Genomic DNA, 17,367 nt, shown 5'->3' with positions numbered 1-17,367 from the left:
TTCACACTCCTTGACCTTTGATCAGTTTTTGTGGATGTTTAATGATACAGCAAAGTGGTTTAATTTTTGTGTGTGATTATTGATTTGTTTATTTAGCCTGTCATAGATGCCGTATTAATACTTGTAGACTTAGAGTTAGTGGCAACTAATATAACCCTATTCTTAATGTTCACTAAAGTTTTTAAAAAATGTTAAACATTCTTTTGTCTATTTTTGGGGAGATTGAAATGATAAATTTGACCAAAAGACAACAAATAAATCATGATCTTAGGAATATTGGGATTCGTAGATCAAAAGAAGGCATTGTGTGCTGTTTATTTTGGAAACTTCAAACCCTCTTAGTGCTTCAAACATAATGCTCACATGCCACAGCCGAGACCAAGAGTTTGTCAGTTGGCTTGCAATTGATTATTTGACAGAATGACGCATTAAAAATATGCAAAATTGCAATTAAAGAATTGCAGGTGTACAAAATTTCAATGAAATTGTAAGGTGATTGATCACAGTGGGTAGGGCCGTTCTAATTATACTTAGAATTGTATGATAGCAGTTATTACTATACTGTTTGCTGTACCATACCAGAGGTTACTAAGTCAGATTACAGAGATATCTTAACCATCTGACCAGTTTGGACAGTGACCTTCACTAATGTTATTAAATGTCAAGGTCCGATAATTCCTCTTTAAGGAATCTTGTGAGAATCAGGACAGGAGAATGAGAGAATAAAACAGTGCCAAACACACATGTCCACAAGATGCAGAACTGACGGCAGCTATACTTTACATTATAAACACACTGACATGAACTGACATGCTCATCAGCTTACACAAATTTCCTAATACTTTCCTAACAAATTTCCTTATTGTCAGTAGGTGACAGCAGGGGCGTAGAATTTAGTAGGGACGCTAGGGACGTGTCCCTACCAATATCGAGTGACACTGATATATCCCTAGCAATATTTTCGATCAAAACTTTAAATATATTAAATATTGATGTCCCCGTCCCCACCAATTTCAAAATAAAACCTACGCCACTGGGTGACAGTACTAAGAGGGGAGGGTAATTTTTTTTAATCTATTATAGGCGTTTGACCTTTTGGCTTTGCTTTCTTCATGATATAGTTGCAACACATAAATTTCAGCCTGGCATGTGTAATGATATTTCATATCATAATGATCATGTTATATTCAGTTTGATTGCTTGGTATATCACGTGTCTGTGTCACGTGGTTTGAGGAAATCCTTGACCAGAGGATGGTTAACCGCACTCCTTCCCGAATTGATATCCTGTATTATTTAACATAATGTATATATGCTAAGGTTTTAATTATACAAACATGCATAACAAGAATTCTTTATTTATTCTGATGTTCAGGGCCTTACCAGTAGGAGGAGTCATTTTACTTTAGGGCAGTTTTTTTCTTGATTTTCTAAGATAAATTCAACTAATTACTGGTAACATGTAAAAATGCAATAATGCCCTTAACATGTAACTGAAGACAAAACAATAGGCTTAAAAACTAAAAGTGAGAACATGAAAGAACTAACAAAATTCCGTATTGAGTTGAGAATTGCGGCTTATTCAGAATAGATCCATTCAAATACTGTATGTTATTGTACGAATTTTAATACATGATGATGTTTCTCTTACGCAGAAGAACAATTTGACATCAAAACTCATGACATAGCCTGAGGGGAAACCATGGTAACAATGGTCAGACACAAGACAGTGGCAATTTGTACACACTTTGATTTTGCCTGCTTTCTTTCATTGGTCTACATAACAATACAAATATATGACCCCCCTATCCAGTTCTTTTGCAAAAATGCACATATAAAATTCATCAATATGTAAGTTTGCATATGTAAAAATGGCTTAAAGACGACGCAAATATCCCACGAAGACAGAAAACGCGAAAAGATACATTATTACACTCAAAAACAGTAGCCGTTTGCTTTTCACACTGATCACGCAGAACAGTTTGTGAAATGTTGGTTTTTGTTGAAGCTATGAAACTTAGATGCTTTGCGTTAGCCCTCGAGAAAACATCTAGAATTGGGTTGTAATTGGACTGTGAAGTTCTGTTTTTTATTTCTTTTCAGTTTTTTGCTTTTAGTGAATGCTTGCAATGTAATTACTTGACAATTTAATCTGAGAGATCTATCAGAATTAGTGAGCTATCCACTTTTCCTAATTGAGCTGAACATTCCCGTACCCCTCTAGGCTTTATCTTAGAAGAATAAATTCTATTCTTTTTTCCCCCCCTGCATATGAGGTTCGTCTTGATGAGTGATTTCCTAATGTTCACGCTATTTTTAAGAATGTGGAGATAGGGCTGATTGGACTCACCAGATTGCACAGAGACTAGGCTAGATCTTTGATTCCTGTCAAGTTTCGAGATTTGTGGCTTGAGACGTCCACAGTTGTGAGAGGGAATGCTGTACGCAACAGCTTGCGGGTTTAAAAGGGAATTCTTAATATAGGCCTAGATCCAGGTCAAAGTTGAAACCCCTTTGTCTTTTGTACATGTGCCCCTCTAAAAGTGTAATTGTGCTTCCCTGAACAGCAGCTGCTTCGGTGTTCACTAGTGACGGAGACGTCCTTGTGCTTTCCACCTTGATTTATTCCCAGCGATGCATTTTTCCTACTTGTAACACATTGTAGTTTGTACTGTACGCCGCTCACCTCAGATGACCTGAATGAGGCAGCGTCACTTACTCGCGCTATCTTCTTCACACACCCACATCAGGAAAACCAGTTTTAGGCAGCGAGGTTTAGACCTCACCTGGCAGACTAGTAACATTTACCTCAGAAAGAAGAGTTGCTTTGGTACAATGGGGATTTTCCACAGCGAGTGTGCCAACGACTCTTTCCCGCCCTTTTGCATACATAATTGTCAGTCATGTGTTGCAGCATTAACTTGGTGAATGTTTTTCTGCCTAAAGTTCGATGTGAAGTTACACTTGTGAAATAAGCAAGAATGTATTATTTTCAATATGACACTGTCACAACAACGCAAACACTTTTGCTTTCCCAAGGTAAAAAAAAAAACATAAACAAGGGTCGGGGAGTTTGTTTTTGGTACATGCAAATAAAAGCCTTCTTGTTCTTTTTTCTCTTATATTTTAGTGTGTAGGCATGAGACAAAACGCGCACGTCGCAAGGATCTTTTCAGCGTGTCTCTTTAAATGCATAAACGAGTACACAGGCATTTCACTGATGTGAAAAATGTATCTTGGATTCTAATAGGGAAGTTGTATGTTTGCCAAGGTGCTTTCGTGTCCTCAGCTAACCCCGGCACTCATATGGTTTTCTACAAGTCTTAGTGAGATCACTGCCATTTCTAAAGGAAAATATCTGGAAATGGTTTGTAAAAGGGAGATGAAAAAAATAAAACAGAGGTAGTCAAAGAGTTCTCTCTCAGAGTTTGGCCAAGTTTACTTCTTATTTGTTTACAACTGGGCTGTATAAAGCGGGCCTGGCGAATGCAAGGGAGGGAGCTGCTTTGGAGCACAGAGCACTCAGAGATAGAATGTCCTCCATTTTGGAGAAAAGGGCAGCTCCAAACGTGCTCACTGTTCCAATAGGAGAAGTAATAACGACACATGGGTTAACAGAAACGGCGGCACAAATACGGAATCGAGTAAAGGCTGTTTCACACATTACCACTCCACATTGTTAACAAGTCTTTATTGTTACTGGCAAGACTAGTTTTTGAAGACGATCAGTGGTGGGCTGCACGAAACAGTGGAGGATCTGGTGGGACAAATATATAATGTATCATGTTTCTGAGAACTGTCATCGAACGCACACACACACACACACACACACACACACGTTGTGTTTTCATGCTTTATGGGGACTTTTCATAGACATAATGATTTGTATACTGTACAAACTGTATATTACACTAACCCTAGCCCTCAATCTACCCGTCACAGAACACTTTCTGCAAAGAAATGTCAGGGATTTCGGATATTGCCATCTTTGTGGGGACATTTTGTCTCCATAATGTAGGGTTTACCAGGCCACACACATAGCGAGAGAGAGAGAGAGAGAGAGAGAGAGAGAGAGAGAGAGAGAGAGAGAGAGAGAGAGAGAGAGAGAGAGAAAGAGAGAGAGTGTTAGCGAGGTATTTAAGTCCAGAAATATAAAACAAATTTTTTTTTTTGCATATATATATATATATTTAAATCGTGGAAGATTCCAGCTGCCAAAAGGAACTTCAATATGTAGACTCTTTAAAGGTCACGATTGTGTATCTTTATGTAAATATTTTAAAGGCGTATTCTTTCCCCCCGAGACCCTGGTCTTAAAACAGGATCAGTGTGTGTTGTGTGTGTTGCTATAGTTTGAGGACATTTGTCTGTGACTTGCGTCTGGTTCAGAGGGGAGGGAACAAGCTTCACGTTATTGCAGTGTCTCTATCCAGGTGTTGTTTATCCTACTCTGTATTATGTGGCCATTTTGGAAAGAGCACTTGACGTTTTTATGGGTATGTATGAACTGGGCCAGCTTAAAGAGGACAGCTGCTGAGCTGAGGAAACATTTCGAACGTTTCGAAGTAAGAATGGCCTTGAAAACTCGCTGCATAGGTGTGCATACCTGTTGCCAGGACAGTTATTGTTGCCAAGGCAATTTGGCAGAGGAGCAAGTGTGTGAATTGTTTTCTGGCCAGTAACATTTTTGAGATTTTTTAATCTACAATTTCCTCACTGATTAGCAAAAACGGAGAATATGGAATCATGTTTTTATACTTTGAATCGCCCAGGGAAATGGAAGGTATACCGCGTGTACTATCGTCATACAGTACAAACAAATACTATTTTTAATATACACTCTATGATTATTTGCGTCCAGGACAGTTGTTACAAGGCAATTGGACAGAGGGACAAGTGTTGGAAGTGTTTCTGTATCGTTTTCTAGCCAGCCGAACACAATCGGCATTCTACAAAAAGCAGAGAACAAAGAATTATACTTATGTTGCCTACTATGAAACATTTTGCAGCGTAATTATCTTTTGATTAGGGTTGCAACAATTAATTGATAATAATCAATGATGTCACACAGAACAAGATACAGCAGAAAAAGTGCACAACACAAGTATGAGAGCAGTTCACAATAAACCTTTTAAAGAAGGTCACGTAGTAGTGTGTGTGGCTAGGTTTCTGTGTCGAGTGCTTTGAGTGCTGGGATTGTTCAATACAGTTGTAAGGTTTATACTTTTTACTGTTCTTATAATGTGCGTTTTGTTCTAAAAGTATGTGTGTGTGTTTCTGTTTATATATATACTGTATGTGTTTATATATATATGAGTGTGTGTGTGTGTATGTATGTATATATATATATATACGTGTGTGTGGGTGGGTGGGTGTGTGTGTGTGTAATATATATATATACATACATACACACACACACACACACACACACACATATATATATTATATATATATATATATATATATATTTATATATAAACAGAAACACCCATACTTTTGGGACAAGTTGTTTTGCACACACACACACACACGTATATATTTATATATATTGTGTTGGTGTGTGTGTGTGTGTGTGTGTGTTAATGGGCTAGATGTGGAGCATGCGCTTTAAGTATAATAGAAAATAAAACGTTTAATTTTTTTTTAAGATTAATAAAAAAAATTCATCACCAAAACTAATTGCTGTCTTACCTTTAATCACAGTCAATATTGTTGCTGATATAAGTGATTGTAATTCTATAGAAATATATTATTCAGTAGTATTTACAGTAGTAGTAGTTTAGTAGAAAAGGTACATAACGTGTACCAGTATGTGGATGCGTTATACAAGCAACTCTTTTGAGGATGGCATTTACTTGCTTATTTTGTAGAATTCATTTTAACATATTGATTGTACTTTTTCCTACACTTTAGGTGTATGTAGCAAGACTCTTTCACACATACAGGCTTTTATGGAAAATACATTTTACCATTTAGAGATCAGGACCTGTTGTGAAATACTGGTAAATGAGAAGCTGTAACATTACAGTTGTAAAATTGTATTAGTTGTAGAGCTGCACGATTCTGGATAAACTGAGAATCACGTTTTTGTTGTTGTTGTTGTTGTTTTTTCAAACAGATGTCACGATTCTGATCCGACAACTAAACAAAATAATGTAATTTACTAGATGTTCTGACAAAATGTTAATTGCTGGTCCATTTAAAAATTGTAATACATTTGAATGACTTATTTAAAAAATCAGTTTGACTGATAAATAAATACTTCACTTGTTTCATTTCTGGATGATTCAGTGTTTCTGAATGAATCTCTTGAATGAATGATTCAATGACAAATACATTTTTAAGTCACTTGTCGCCACCTACTGGCGTAACGATGTAATCGACACTATCTTTATTTGAAGCTCCAAGTTACTTTCAAAAGGTGATTTACTGTATTTTCATCGCTACCATAGACATCAGTGTTTATATCCGATCTATAAACTTTTATTCCAGTACTTCTGTGATCATTTGAATATTTGTAACACACTGTGTGGTTGAAAAGACTGTGAAGCTGTTTCATACCTAGCCTTACTGCTTTCTCTGGCTCAGCGCAAATGCAGATTTGAATGTTTGGTGTGATTTTGTCAAGTTTTTATAGACATCGAATCGTTGTCATTTAGGAACGAGATCGTGTAGGTGTTTGAATCGATATCGCAATCTTTGAACGATTAATCTTGTAGCTCTAATAAGTTTTAAAATGACCGTTTTGATGCTTTTGTGAACAAAGCTGGAAAAATTATGGGCATTAAAAGGTTAGGGCACACTGATGTAAAAAGTTTGCTTTGGGCCATTCATTAAGTTTGGACAGAGATGGGAAAAAAAACCTGCAGTGTTTTAAGGTAATTTTCGATGATTGAAACACAGAGTTTACTGGTATTTTGATGCCAATGTGTGAATAGAATCTTAACGATAAAAAGATGAAAAGCAAAGCCGTTATTTATGTGGACAGCAGGTGTGGTATTTTACAATTATACAGCAGTTTAGGTGGTTTAATGTGTTAAAGCTTCTAATGATAAATTGTCCAAGAGTATCCTATATAAAGAGATGGAAAACTTCTTTAAACTTATTGACCTTGACATGATGAATCATTATGTTTGTTTTCCTGCATGTTAGCTGCACCTCATGACATTGTTGGTCACACTAACTTGGTGGACTTCAATTTATATATATATATTATAATATTTTGATAAAACTGCTTCCCTTTTTTTCTATAAATTAATAATAAAATACTATGCCAAATTAATTATTTCATCATGGCTTTTTTATTCACTATGACATCAAGACGATTGTTACAACCTGACACTTTTCACTTCATGCCCCCAAAAATATCAAAATGAATTTTCATTGTGAAATGAAAAACTTGTTCATCATCAAGATGGCTTTAAGAGGATTCCATTCAAGTCATTGTATGTATGAATCACATTTCTAATGTATTTTCGGATAAATTAATAGATTTTGACAAAAAAAATTAGTGCCATGTCACTGACCCACCCGTTTCCAGGCAGTTGTTGCCAAGGTAATTTGGCAGAGGTGAAAGTGAATTGTTTAGCCAGTCTGACACAATTATACAAAAAAAATTTGTAGCAAAAGTAGAGAATTTTTTTCTTATAGCAAATGCAAAACCCAGTTTGTATACACACATATTTGCTAATCTGTTAAAAAAAAAAAAAAAAATAATACTTGACAAATGAATTGATTGTGAAAATAATTGTTAGTGGCAGCCCTATGTTTTAACACCATTCATGCAGCTGTTGGTACTTACAATTCTATAGCATTATTTTTCATAAGCATCTAGGGAAAAATACTAAATGTGCAACAATGTGTGGGGTTATAGCTTATAAGCAACCCTTTTGAGGAAGGCATATTATTTTTAGATTTTAGCGAATTTTTAATTCACTTGATGAATACTGCGTGTTATGACCCCTCATCAAAAGGATTGTTCAGATTTTTTAATTCACACATCCAATTAAGTCACATCCTTATTTTCATTGATAAGGTGGAAAACATTAATGAGATTTTGGCAGTTTCTCGGTAAATCTTGTGAAATGGTTGGCTGTCCTAGCACGTTGCAATTGCAACATAGTTATTAATCTGACGACGTAAGGTTTCTAAAGGCCTTATATTTTGACACTGGAGATTTGGCAGACTGGGCTGCTTTATTGGAATTACTAGAAGAAAAAAACAGTACCATTGTTTAAGAAAGAAAGAAAGTGCCAGAAAGAAAAAGAAAGAAAGAAAGGTTTCCTGTTTACAGTCAGTGTGCCGTCAGTGTATTCATTTCCTTGTGTGTAAATACAGTATGAATAGGTATGTACACAGTTTCAAAGTGTGTTCCTATTTGCTATCATTTCAGTCAAGATTCTAGGTTGATTTCATTACTATCTGTCATTTTCAGTGAAATATTCCATGCTTTACATAATTTTTTTCCCCCACTAACTGTAACTAATAAGTTTATCATGTAATCACATCTTGTCTGACACCATGATATACATGTATGTACGCATGGCGACTAATAATTGTAATCTATTGACAGCCTAAATATACATTTATATATATATATATATATATAAGTGTATATTTAGGCTGTCAATAGATTACAATTATTAGTCGCGATTAATCGCACACTAATCGTGAAATTAAGCATACACCATTTAACTTGTTTAACACTTGTTTTTTTAATCATTTGCTATATCCAGCGAAGTAAACCATCAGATTGAAGGGCAATTCTCACAAAACTATTTTCTGCAAGCTTTTTTCTTGGTAAATTTTGATGTCTTTCCAAAAAAGGACACTTGGAGACACTAATGGCGCTTTTCCACTACACAGTACCAGCTCGCCTCGGCTCGGCTCGGCTCGACTCGACTCGCCTTTGTTTGGTTTTCCACTGTGTAAAAGTTGTACCTGTACCTGCTTTCGGGTACTTTTTTTCGTACCACCTCCGGCGAGGTTCCAAGCGAGCTGAGGCGAGCTAAGCCGATACTAAAATGTGACGTGAAAACAATGCCGACTGCTGATTGGTCACAGAGAATCTGCGTCATCATTGCACGCGCCAGATGGAGTATTTTAAATAGTTTGGCCAGAGATAGTTACTAAACTTACTACTATTATTATGGCAACTCGGAAGAATACGCCGTGGTCAAACGAGGAGGTGCAGACATTCCTTTGTTTGGTTGCCGAAGAGAGGATCCAGCGAGAGCTTGATGGGGCAACGAGGAACGAAATGCGTCGCTATGACGACCGGGTACTATTTGTGGCGGTACTTTCTGCAATGGAAAACGGAGCGAAAAGCGAGCCGAGTCGAGGCGAGCCAAGGCGAGTCGAGTCGAGTCGAGCTGGTACTGGTAATGGAAAAGCGCCATAAATAGCCTAATGATATTAGGAGGGCCCTATTTTAACGATCTAAGCGCACAGTCTAAAGCGCAAGTGCACTTAGTGCGTGTCTGAATCCACTTTTGCTAGTTTAACGACGGGAAAAATGGTCGGCGCACCCGGTGCATGATCTAAAAGGGTTGTTCCAATTCTTTAATGAGTAATGGGTGTGTTTTGGGCGTAACGTGCAGTAAACCAATCAGAGAGTCATTTCCCATTCCCTTTAAAAGCCAGTTGCGCTCGCACCACGGCGCATTATGGCGGATAGTGGAAAGACTGAACGCGTCTCCAGAGCGCAAACGGATCTGCTCGTGCGCGAGGTTAAAGCACGCTAGCAGACCATCTACGGGACAAGCCGGATTCCACCATGGGCCCTATCTTGCACTCGGCGCAAATGACTTTGTACACTGACGCATGTATCATTCCTATTTTGCACCCGCGCAAAGCGGGCTTTTCCCTCCACAGACGCACGTCGGTAAACTAGGGAATGAACTTGCGCTCCCTGGGCGGGTCGGCGCAAAAAGGAGGCGTGTTTCGGCGCAAACATTCCCTAGTGCTATTTTGCAGTTCCAGAAAACAATTGCGCCACTGACCAGAAAAAACCTAGTCTAAAGTCAGTGGCGCGTTGCGCGTTGTTCATAATGCTATTTTAAGCGCGTATGCTTGGCCATAATGTAGCGGGTGCACAACGCGCATACACTTTGATTCTCTCATCAACACAGATGCAGCAGTTTTTATTTTTGCAAATCATACATTATAACAAGGAAAAATATTAACACATGAGGGAAATCATGGTGGTGTCCATGAAGATGTAAAAAAAATGTAGTTTTTTTCCTCCCACGCCTGTTTAACTGACGCTGATTTGGGTGGGTTTCTCCCATCCCCATACAACGTCACTTCTCTGTCTTTCACGGTCCTGACAAGAACGTCGGTCTCCTCGGCTGTGAACCGCTCCTGGCGCGCGCCTGGTCAATCCGCCGTTATAATAGCAATCCGCCATGCAACAAGCGCGCCTGCTCTTAAAGGGTATGTTGGACGACGCTCTGATTGGTTTATTTCACGTTACGCCCAAACCACACCTATGAATAATGAAGCTACTTCAGACCAATCTCTTTTAGATTTGTGCCAGGCGCACGAGGCATTTATCCCGCCGGGAAAATAGCAACAGCGCCGGGATCCGCCCACAAAGTTACTTGCGCTTTGACACTTGCGTTTCAGATCGTTAAAATAGGGCCCCATATCTCTATGTACACTATATTAATCTTTTACATTGTAATCCTTTTATTTTTAATATTTGCCATGTTTGTGTGCTGCTGCGCGTCCCTGTGTGTGTGATAAGCAGTGTACACGTGTTGTGCACCCGCATATAGGCGCATATTACTAATGCGCCCTTTAAATTACAAAAAATAAATAAATACTGTGCCATTGACTTTAGACCAGGTTTCTCTCTAAACATGGTCTATTTCAGTTGCCTCAAAATAGCAACGTGCCAACAATGCACCTACCCACACCTGGTTTTCAGACCAGCAGCCCATGGGCGCACAAATAGGCGCTATTTAAACAACGCGGCGCAGGACGTGAAAAAGATAACTGCGTCAGGCTGAAACGAGCAAAAAACATTGCATAGCATTGCGCCGGGTGTATGATAGGGCCCAAGGAGTCCATATAATTCATAGATTTATGCACACCAAAGCCCCATGAAGATTACAGAATTTTTTTTTCGGAATTTGGGGGTAGAGTATGTGTGCAGTGCAAAAGCAAAGAGCTTGTTTACATTTTAGACAAGTCAAGTTGCAATACCGAACAGGACCACATGGAGATGCTTAAAAAATGTAGTGAAATGTGTCTGTGCATAAATACAATGCGATCAGTTGCGCACATACAGGGTTTGTTTGCTCATCAATATAACAGACTCACCGCATGCTTACTGTATGACTCCTGTACGTCACCGCAATCGTCTTTATCTTGATTGAAATCCTCATCCGTCAAAACTTTACTAAGCGAGACAGTGGTTTGCTTTATCCAGCTGAGAAACGTAGTTTGCGTTCCATCTGGCCATACAGCGGTAGGGTGTTTTGACATTTTCCGTTTCATTATTTCACACAGAGGGATGCGTGAGGGCGCGCACTCTTCAGAAACAATGACAGAAAATTACAGAGCTCGTGTTTTAAAGCGAAACACACACTGGAATGAATAATTCTCTGAAAACACAACATGAGTTTCTATTCTCTCTGACTTCTCTGACGTGATCAGCCTGGTTTTCTTTACATTATAGCACTGTTTGAATGAATCAAGTTTAGTCGACTATTAGTGGGCAGCCCTAATTACTATTGTGAAGTTTTGGTTATTCATTTTGAACCCTATATTACCTTCTTATGGCCAGATTTACTAAATGGCAAATTAGAGTGAGACTGCAATCTCATGAAAGCACTGATGGGAGTGGAAAGTTCTGCGGCTGATCTACTGACAATGCGCACATTAAGGAACACAGACGCATCAGCGCATTTCTATTATGACCAACACCATCTACCAAGAGCAGCGCAAATTAGCGTATAGGGTCACAAACAAGCAGAGCCGATGATAATCAGGTGTGGGTAATCTACTATAACAACACGGGCGCAGCAGATTAAAAATAACGTGACTTGGTCAACAATATGTTTGCATAACATCTTCCTCTGGCATTCCAAATTAATAAACAAACACAAGTGGAGAAAATGTCATCCTTTCTCATGCGATCTCTGGCAACTATCTCAGCATGTCAAGCGCAAAAGGGTTTAAGACATGCTTAAATAATGCCGCAAATTAAGCGTAGCGTCAGTTCTGGCAGGTCATGTTAGTCAAGCTCGCATCAGCTGACTCTCAGCTGATCCATGTCTACCTATAGGAATACAACGCCTATTGGGCCTTTCACACAGGACGCGGAAAGCGCTGCGCTGCGCTATGAAACCCATTCATTTCAATGGCTTGCGCCGCGCGAAGACGTTTTGTTGCTGCGTCGACCAAAGCGCAAGCGCAGCGGTGCGCAGCTCGCGCGCATGCCGCGGTCAAAGTTCAAAATAGTTCAACTTTTGCCGCTGCGCTCTGTGACGATTACCAGCGCGGCAGGGGCGGATCTACCGGGGTGGCATAGGGTGGCAAATGCCACCCTAAAAGAAAGCCTTGCCACCCCTGCTGCCACCCCAGTTGGCAGCAACGAATTAAAAGTTATGGCCAATTTGACAATTTACGAACGCGAATCTCCAATGTCCGACTGCAGTGAATTCGCTCCATGCATAATATGACGACCGTTGACGTTCGTACTTTATTGTGTGGGCAAATACTTCCAGCGAAAACTTCCGGTGATCTGACCGCGAGAGCGGGAGACAGCGAGAGCAAGAGACAACAGCGACCGAGTTCCATTACCAGAGAGATAAGTTTTCAACCCGACCAAATTTTTAAATGCATATCATTTTCAGTGTATTTCACCTGTGCGTTTCTATGCTTTATATTACTGCATTTATTTTGTGCAAGTGAGATGAGTAAAGAACATCTGTTTCATATATCATTATCTGTCTGGAGTTTATAAGCAGTAGCCTACAGTATTTCACTACGTGTAAAATATACACAAACTTAGCTATATTAAGTTGTTTGTGTACAGTTAAAAATATAAATGTAAAATATGTGATAATAATATTGATCGAGCAATTGATGTAAGTAAGTAAAAATACATGCGCAGAATTAAGAAAATATTATTTAATATTTGTGGAGATAAATTTTAGCCTATCATAAAGCAAACGTGTGAATGTTCACAGGGTATTTTATTTAACAACTCTAATTGTTGTAACTCTATACCGTATATTTACTGTATACTGTATATTTACAGTAGGCATAATTGTCATTGCGTATGTATGCAGCATGAGTCCAATACAATCTTCTGTTCGTGAACAGTTGTATTTCATTCATTAATCTGACTAACGTTATGCATCCGTGCATTTAATTGCCATTGGCTCGTGTGATAGTAATATGGATCTTAGTAGTATTTAAATGATATAATTTATTCTATAAATTGATTCTTGTTGGGTGCTCAACAAAATAATATATATAAAAAAGGGAAAAAAGGTCGACACACCTTGGCTCCAAGTTAAACGCACCCCTGCCCTTATACTCACACAGGGCTGGACTGGCCATAATATTATAACTATTATTATATAGTAGTGTAATGTAGACAGACACTATATCACAACTAAAAAGAGTTTTGAGTTTTTCTTTGTTCAATTTGCACACTGAATATGGGTTGGAGCTCTTTATTTTGAACTCTCAAAGTGCACCAGATTGATGAGTTTAACATTAAAAAGCACAAAATTTTCTTACGGGGGAGCATGCCCCCGAACCCCCCTAGACGGACAGGGGTGCACTCTGCACTCACCATAGATTTCCCAAAATCCTATGGGAAAAACCGGTATGCAGCTTATAGCTTCTTGGGAGTTAACTGTGGAGTATAGTGTGTAGCCTATACATACGATTTCTCATCAAACTGTGTTAACTGTGATTAAATTCAGTATATATACTTCTGCCATGTTGCCACCCCTCAAAAATTCCTGCCCCCCTCTTGCCACCCCATAAATATTTTTCTAGATCCGCCCCTGCAGCGCGGCCAATAGAAACGGGACATCCAAACAAACACGGAAATCAAAATGGATAAATGGCTAGCACTGTGCACGGGACGCAATTTTTTTTTTTGTAGGGTGGTAGGAGAAGACTCATTAATATTCATTGGGGAACTAATCCGCAATTGGTTCGCTGCCACACGTCACTCAGATTGACATGGCAGATCAAGACGGTGTCCCCGCAAAGATACAGAAGTTTGTGAAGTTCGTGAGCGGTCGGATTTGGATAACCAAATGTTGACAGGTATGCCTTACCTTCGTGAAAGTGTCTGCTGTCACGAAGGAGACGATGTCTGTTTTCTCTATCACATCTCATTAGAGATGCGTCACGGCGAGCCAATCAGGGATTAGTTCCCCAATGAATATTAACGAGTCTTCCCCTACCACCCTGCAAAAAAAAAAAAAAATCGCGCACGGGACAGATACATAGTTTACTGCTGACCGAAAGGAGGAACAAAAAATCAAAATAACTAACGTTATTATACTGACGTGTAGAACTCCCGCTTAAAGTTTTTGAAAACTCCACCTACTTTGCTCTGGCATAGCAGCGCAAATCACGTTGTATCTGAAGGGCAACGCTGAACCCAGCGGCCAGCGCAGCGCATTCCGCGTCCTGTGTGAAAGCCCCTTATCGCTGTACATATATAAGCTCCTTCAGTATTATCAGCAGCTATAGTGTTTCTCAGGAGCGAATTACCCTCCTCCATCCCCAGCTCCTCCTCTCATCAGTTAGTATGGCATTCTGATTCCCCTTGAATCAGAATAAATTCTCGAACTATGTTGTATTTTAAAATCTTGAATTAATGATATCTGCACAGGGTTCCCACGGGTTCTTGAAATCCTTGAAAGTTTATGAATCTGAAAAATAAATTTCAAGGCCCTTGAAAGTTTTGGAAAATAAACATACATAGATACAGGTCCTTGAAAGTGCTTCAATTGATTTTGTCCAAGAAGTTTTCTGGGAAAAAAACTAATATGATTTCCTCCGGTCTATCCGGCGGTGTATTCGCCAACACTTTGTAGCCTATGAATACTAGCTTGCTTGATTTACGTTAGTTACGCGCATGTACGCATCACTTAAAGGTTCTCTAAGCGATCCTGGGTGACGTCACTTCTTGTTGACATTCGAACTATTGTCAAACAAAACGGAGGCTAGCTAGACCCTCCCTCCTCCTCATCCGCACACTAACCCCCCCAAACCACCCCCCCAAACCCTTCTTGTCGGTCATTGGCTGGAACAGTTTGTTATGTTTCGGGGAGCGGGTCGCCGCAGTTTGTTTTTGTTGCCGTTTGTGGAGCCTGGGCTGTCTACAGAGATCGCGTTTCTTTACAGTGTGTTCAGGGGACAGGCAGCCAGCGGATAGTGAGGAGATGTTTGCTGTATGTGACAAAAAATGTTTTGGCCTAAAAAACGCGTGACATCGCTTAGAGCACCTTTAAGTGTTTCCCGTGTGAGGTACTTTGTGTTGTACGTTGCCATGATTTTCACGCGTGCACAAAACTACTACAATGGTACCTCGACGTTTGTTGTTGAACACAACAAATGTGTCCCCACATTAAGTCCTTAAATTTGAGGGTATTGGACCTGGAAAGTCCTTGAAAGGTTTTTGAATTTAAAGTTAACCAAGGTGTGGGAACTCTGTCTGCAATACATTCATGTTGGTTCTGTTCTGGTTACCCTAAGGGGGGTTATTGCTGCTCTCACTGCTCTTATCCATGCTAGGCTGCATGGATGCGCAGGGAGTTCTGGCAGAACAGAACCATGATACCGCCAATGCTAACTATTAGGGCTGTCAATCTTCCTCTATAATACTATTCGAATTCCATTCCTTACTTTATTTAATATTCGAATAATGTTCGAATATTAAATGTTCAAATTCATCCTATTATTAATATTTACGACTTTACTCAGGCTTATGGATCGCCAATGCCACTATAGCATGTGGTTGTTGTTACACGTTCTGTCCACTAGAGGGATATCTAACATTACAATAAACATTTTATTCGTGCTGAATATGGTTGTAGCGCTACCGATGGTTTTCGGCTAATATCTCCGCTAAAACACCACCAAAAATTCTGAAACTTATATCGTTCTTTTCAGTTCGACTAGACGGTTCCAACGATTTTGGTGCTCGCCGAATCCGTTGAGTTTTCACCGAGATATTTGCGCTTCACGGGCGTTTTTTACGTTGTTAAACATTTACCATTTTTGACAGTATTGTTATGATGATACAGCGTGGATAACGTGCACAATTGTGTTACGATTCAAAAACGTTATTGTTCATCAGACGAAACAAAAGCATTTCATTTTCACATGTGTGTAAGCCAAGGTGGCGAGAAAGGCAAGATTGCATATAAAAAAATTAATGAATGGGAATAGGAGCAGGCTTCACTCAATGATTAAACTTAAACTTTAAGAATGCTGGCCTGATGATTAGAATATATAACGTTAAACAGGAAAGAGGCCGCACTATGCATAAATTGTTTTATTTGCACAACAAGGCACGCGCCGAAACGCGTTTGTGCAAATAAAACAATTTATGCATAGTGCGGCCTCTTTCCTGTTTATATATATAAAAAAAATAAAATATACATAAAAAAACAATATTCGAATAGTAACTTCAGCATTCGAATAGTATTGATTTTTTAAATATTCGAATTATATTCGAATTTCGGAATTCGTTCCAACAGCCCTACTAACTATGCAATTGCCAATCGTATTTGACGATAGTGGTCCTGCCAGAAATACCAGTTAATTGATTACCGCAAGCCTTCGTAAATCACGTGGCTCATCCCATAAATTTTGCTTCTGAAAGAGAAACTCCAACAAATGCACATAAGGTCAGCCGCAAAAATAACTGTCCACCCTTTCAACCCTAATTTGTCTTTCCTGACAGTAGTTGTTTTGTTTTTTTTACCACCAAAAGAGGGTTTGCGCTGTTGCAAATTGTTAGTAACTCTGGCCTGTAGCCTACTGTTTATTTTTCAGTGCTTATTATTCAGGCAGATTTTTTTTTAGCATTATTTTCATAGCTCACTGCAGAGCCATGGGTGGAACAGAAAGTCCAGTTAAGGCCACATCCACACGAAGCCAGAGCTTTCCCTATCCGATCTTTTTTTTTCCTCGTTCGAAATTATTTTTCCGTAAACCCGGCTTCGTCTCAAGAAATATGCGTACACACGAAACCACTGAAACCGACTGAAAACAATGTGGTATACATGCCAGACCAGTATGTGGCGCTGTAATTCTGCCACAGAGATACACTAAACAAGGAGAAGAAGACGTGGAGCATGCGCATAACCTTGCGCGCTCT

The 17,367-nt window shown here is 39.2% G+C and overlaps 1 protein-coding gene across 2 annotated transcripts in view; it reads left to right on the top strand.

The window, feature by feature from the left end:
* zbtb20 (zinc finger and BTB domain containing 20) overlaps window positions 1–17,367 on the top strand; it is a 62,729-nt gene that overhangs the window by 3,736 nt on the left and 41,626 nt on the right. The window lies entirely within an intron of this gene.

The sequence above is a fragment of the Rhinichthys klamathensis genome, unplaced genomic scaffold (genome assembly GCF_029890125.1).
Source record: "Rhinichthys klamathensis goyatoka isolate OS25496 unplaced genomic scaffold, OSU_Roscu_1.1 h1tg000046l_1, whole genome shotgun sequence".
Taxonomy (NCBI): Eukaryota; Metazoa; Chordata; class Actinopteri; order Cypriniformes; family Leuciscidae; genus Rhinichthys; species Rhinichthys klamathensis.
Note: the sequence above shows the minus strand (reverse complement) of the source record. Positions and strands in the feature narration are given on the sequence as shown.